The 5,628-nt window shown below is 33.6% G+C and overlaps 2 non-coding genes across 2 annotated transcripts; both read left to right on the plus strand.

Moving 5' to 3' along the window:
• The first annotated feature begins 256 nt into the window (after positions 1-256).
• Positions 257-337, plus strand: TRNAL-AAG (transfer RNA leucine (anticodon AAG)). Its single transcript has one exon. It is a non-coding gene; the product is annotated as a tRNA-Leu (tRNA).
• A 241-nt stretch (positions 338-578) lies between these two features.
• Positions 579-658, plus strand: TRNAL-AAG (transfer RNA leucine (anticodon AAG)). Its single transcript has one exon. It is a non-coding gene; the product is annotated as a tRNA-Leu (tRNA).
• Positions 659-5,628: the final 4,970 nt, after the last annotated feature.

A 5,628-nucleotide genomic window follows, 5' to 3' on the forward strand; every position in this document is an offset into this window, starting at 1 on the left:
CCATCCCTTCATTCCTATACCTTTGTAAGAAATATGTGAACATTAATGTCTAGAATTTGACTATTAAGGTTGGGGTTAGTCTAAGATGCTAGATTAAGGTTTTGGTTTGAAAGGACCGGAGTTCAAATCCCACTCTCAATAATAATTTTGAAAAATTTCTTGTGGGATCCTAATAAGATTTAATAATTATATTATCTTTTGATCCCTAAACCTTTATAAAGAATACAAATGGATTAATTTTTTTTCAAGCATCAAAGTTGAGATGGCCGAGTTGGTCTAAGGCGCCAGATTAAGGTTCTGGTCCGAAAGGGCGTGGGTTCAAATCCCACTCTCAACAATTATTTTTTATTCCCTAAACCTTTATAAAGAATACATATCGATTAATTTTTTTTCAAGCTCTCAAAGTTGAGATGGTCGAGTTGGTCTAAGGCCCTAGATTAAGGTTTTGGTAACCAAATCCCTCTCTCAACATTTATTTTGAGAAATTTCTTGAGGGTCCTTATACGATGTTTAATATTTTGATCCCTAAATCTTTATATAGAATACGGATGGATTAATTTTTTTTTTCAAGCATTAAAGTTGAGATGGTCGAGTGGTCTAAGGTGCTAGATTAAGGTTCTGGTCGAAAAGGGTGTGGGTTCAAATCCCACTCCCAACATTTATTTTCAGAATGTTTAATATTTTGATCCCTAAACTTTTATAAAGAATATAGATGAATTAAGATTTCTAAACAAGATTGCTCACAACTTTGATGAAGAAATTGGTTTGTATCGCCCAACAAGGTGGAAAAATGACTTGAAAGTTGACTCGATGAATTGGTTTGAGAGCCTATGACTTGATGAATTTGACTATAAAATTAGGAGCCTCCACCAAAAATGATTTCCTAGAGCCTATAACTCATAACTCAGTGCTATAGTCCACAAAGAATATGGATGAATTAAGATTTCTAAACAAGATTGCTCACAACTTTGATGAAGAAATTGGTTTGTATCGAGCTGCCCAACAAGGTGGAAAAATGACTTGAAAGTTGACTCGATGAATTGGTTTGAGAGCCTATGACTTGATGAATTTGACTATAAAATTAGGAGCCTCCACCAAAAATGATTTCCTAGAGCCTATAACTCATAACTCAGTGCTATAGTCCACGACAAGGTAAAAATTGATTCCTAACTTCTTCTTGCAATCCCATCTGCCACTTTTATGTAGGAATTGCTTCGAAATAATCCAATTAAGTAATGTTAGATTAACCTACTAAATGGACTCCATTACTTATGAGATATGTCATCTTAAGGTTACACATGAAATTTGGTAATCACAGTATACATATCATGAACATTAAATGCAAAAATACTTCATTTAAACTTTCATAAAACGTCATCTTCATCTTAAAATATAGTCATGGACTTATGTATTTTGAAAACACATTTAAAACGACGCAACAAAAGACTAAATGATATGAACCAAGAGACATCAATCATACAATATACTTCAATGAAGATGTGAAGAAATATTGTTGAAATTATCAAAAGATATTTCAATTCATGCCACATTGAAGAAGAATGAAGTTTCATGTTATAAATTTTAGGTGGATTACAATTTAGAGTTATTGTATTTCATTAATGTATTTTAAGACTTTTTAGTTACTTTAGGTTACAATTACAGAATGGTTAATTATGGCCCTTAGGTATGAATGTTACCACTCTTGGAATGCCTTTAATAGTTTCATTTTGAGACTATATAAAACCATGTAGGTTGATTACATAATGGTTAATTATGGCCATTAAGTATGAAAGTTACAAGTCTTAGAATGCCTTTAATAGTTTCATTTTGAGGCTATGTAAAGCCATGTGTTGTATTTGTATGTAGAATTGGAAAATCTATTTGTGCTTTTCTTTAGCAAATGGCTAAGTTTCTTTGCAATTCTATGTAGTTTAGGTTGCATGTAGAATCATTCAAGTTCGACATGATCAATCTTGCTTGTGGAGTGATTCGAATCTCAAGCAAGTGTTCTTGCGTTGAGATATTTGATCAACAAGAATCATTCAAGCTAGATATGATCGATTTTGCTTATAGAGTGATTCGAATCTCAAACAATGTGTTTGCCTTGAGATATTCGATCGACATGGTAATCCGAATCTTATTCACCTTATATTGATTCCTTATCTTATCACTAAATAAAATAAATAACGTTTACATTCAAAACATCTTATCCTAGTCTAAGTCTAAGAAAATAAATGTGACTACCCTGTGCATGTGTCATGGTCTCGAGTTGCAATGTCGTCGTCAGCCGTACAGGAATGCCTTGCCTTAACTTGAAATAGAAGTAGCACGTGACTTGAGTATTTAAAGAAATACTCAGTAAGTGACCCCACTATTGGGGTTAAATGCAATGACGGGTCCTATCATATCAGTCTATTTTCCTCCGACACTATCATAACGGGCAACTTGGATGTGTACCATATACTCTACACACAACCCATATGTGCGAGTATGGACTCACCAGTCAGCTCGCACACCGTTGGGCCCCATTCCTTGTCGGGCGAGCATGCTCTAGTAGCTCTTTATGTCGAACACCCATTAGAATTAGTAACCGTCACGGCAGCATTATGTAAAACATAATGATAGTTCTCCTGCTTAGTAGTGTACGCGTCCCTACTCTCGTGATGGAATAATGGTATCCCCCAATGCATGAACACATAATGCATGAGATCCCAATATTTTTCAATTTTCAACATTATTAAATATAATCCCGCTACCGTTTTTCATTCATATCATATCATTTCTCATTTTTCAGTTCTCATATCATGCATAATTCTAACGGGGTTATATTTCATGTCATGTATCATGATATCATGTCATTCATAATAAATATGTTTTATACATACAGTTTAGGAGACATAACATAACGTTCTATGCTTTTAACAAAACATTTCATGAAGTGTGATTCATACAACAATTACCTCAACGGTCACATAAAACAATCTAAACATAACATATCACATCATAATATATCATATCATAAACATGTCAATTTACCACATATCTCGTACCATAACATATTTCATATCATATCACAATATATATATATATATATATATACGTCATTCACATTTCGTATCATAATCATAACATATTGTAAACACTTCGTGGTCGTATCGTTCTCTAACTTATCATAGCCTTAGCGTTTGAGAATGTTTGCTTAATCCACCACACCTAAATGGTGTAAAAGTTATCTATATTATAATTCAGTACTAAATATCCTTAACACCCCCGCAAGCTAAGCGTCGGATTTGAACGAACGTGAAGCTTGAATCTGAAAAATTCAAAGAGAGGTCAAGAAACACTTTTCGTGAAGATGTCAACAACCTGGTTCAAAGGAGGCGTAGAGAAACACTTTCTTGGCCATCGAATCTGCAGAGGGATCGCCGCTCAGTGGCGATACTACCTTGGCTTCGGCCAGAATATGTCTAACCCATAAAGAGGGATCATCGCTTAGCGATGATGTTGCCTTAGCAATGGTGAGAATATGTCTAACCCAAGAAGTAGAAGGGGAAAGCTAGAGCAAGGCACAACGACAATGTTGAAGCCGTAAGAGTCGCCATAGTGGGCGAAGGGGCCAATTTTGGCAAGAAGGGCGGCGGCGACTTGGTTGACGAAGAGGCCAGTGCGGCACCCAGATTCCTAAGGTAAATCTCTGCAGAATGTCGATGGGCTTATCGAGATTTCGTATATTTCCGAAGAGAACACTAATGAGGATCTTGAGATTAGGGTTTCTGTGAAGGATGAAGGGAAGATTGCGAAGAAAATGAAAGAGACTATGTTGGTGGAGGGAAAATCAATTGTGTTGGAAAAGATGAGGTTGTATGTACAAAGTATGGCGAACAGTGATTTGGCGGTCAATAGAGTGGAACCAATGAGTAATCAATCAACTCTACATGTGGTAGCCATGGAGACTGCCCCTGCAGAGAAGAAGATGGGTAGGGGATTCATAAGACATTGAAAATAAAGGTTGGTGTTGCTAAGGGCTCTGATAACATGTGAATGTTTGCCTAATCCACCACACATAAATGGTGTGAAAGTTATCTATTTATAATCAAATAAATTACAAGGATATGGAAGAGTAATAAATAGAAATAATAAGAAATGGAAAGATACATAGATATTTGCCTAATAATAAATTATACATATATGGTAAATTATAATTTAGTACTAAATATTATTGTATCCTTCTCGTATCCTATCTCAAACATATCATTGAATACATCGTACCGTAAGTACTATCATACAATTCACATTTCCGTCATTCACATCGTATCATAATCATATCATATCATAAACATTTCGTGGTCATATCGTTCCCTAACTTATCATAGTCTTAGCGTTCTTATACATATCACAGTCATATCATTATATGAACGTACCTTAGTCATATCGTTACAAAAACGTATCCTAACGCTATCGTTCTATCAATCTATCATAATCATATCCCTTTCTAGCCATAACCTAATCGTATTCTTTTATCAATCGATCCTAGCCATATCATTTTTATCAATCTCTCATATCCATAGCACTTAGATACGTAACATAACCTTAACGTTTCATGAACATATCTGACTCCTATCGTTAAATTATGTTTAGTGTATCCTTCTCGTATCCTATCTCAAACATATCATTGAGTACATCGTACCGTAAGTATTATCATACAATTCACATATTATAACATATACATATCATATCATATCATAAGCATATTGATCCATAAACATTCAAACATATCAATATATATGACACGTGCAGATTCACAAAGCATGTGTCAACATCAAATATAACCATGCCGATAGTAAAACCAATTACTTGGATGACCTCAGCCGAAGTTCTATCTAACTCCAAATTAGCTTGCTTTCGTCCCCCCGAATTCGTTCTCACTTATGCCAAGGTGCTTCACCCTATTAAACATGTTCACTGAATTCCTTCCGTAATTATAATTCCTAAATTTTGTTAACTATTTAACCAATTTAGATTTAATGTTTCTTGGGATATAAATATGTCTAACAATACAATTTATTAGATACTATCATTTTATAATACATTTTATAATACATTTTATAATACATTTTAGAATTACTTTATCTACTCGGTGTTATTTCATTATATTCTTTTTTATGTGTTTTTTATCTTCTTTTTTTTTCTTTTTTTTTTATCCCTTTTTGTTTCTCTATCGGTTATACCTCTGTGGTTATTATTCTATTTTCTTATTCTATTTTCTTTTTGTGTTTTTATTATATTATCTTTTTTGTTTTAATTATGTTGACATGAGCTAATTTTTAATTAATTCTTACTCTCAAATCTTCTCTATTGATTTTTAATCACATCCATACTCATCATCATAAATAGGAAAGTATTCCAATGTAGATGAACATACAAAATGCATGAAGCCTCCCTAGTTTTCATCTTTAAATCATTTTTATCACATAACCATGGACCTTCATACATTCATCATCATTAATATTAACATATAAGCATGGACCTTCATACATTCATCATCAGTAATATTAACTCGGGTTGTGCCTTTAAAAACTCGTCTTCACAGTGCATCTTAACATTTAATACATACACATCATCTTAATA

The sequence above is a fragment of the Cucurbita pepo genome, chromosome 20 (assembly GCF_057944985.1).
Source record: "Cucurbita pepo subsp. pepo isolate OVF chromosome 20, ASM5794498v1, whole genome shotgun sequence".
Taxonomy (NCBI): Eukaryota; Viridiplantae; Streptophyta; class Magnoliopsida; order Cucurbitales; family Cucurbitaceae; genus Cucurbita; species Cucurbita pepo.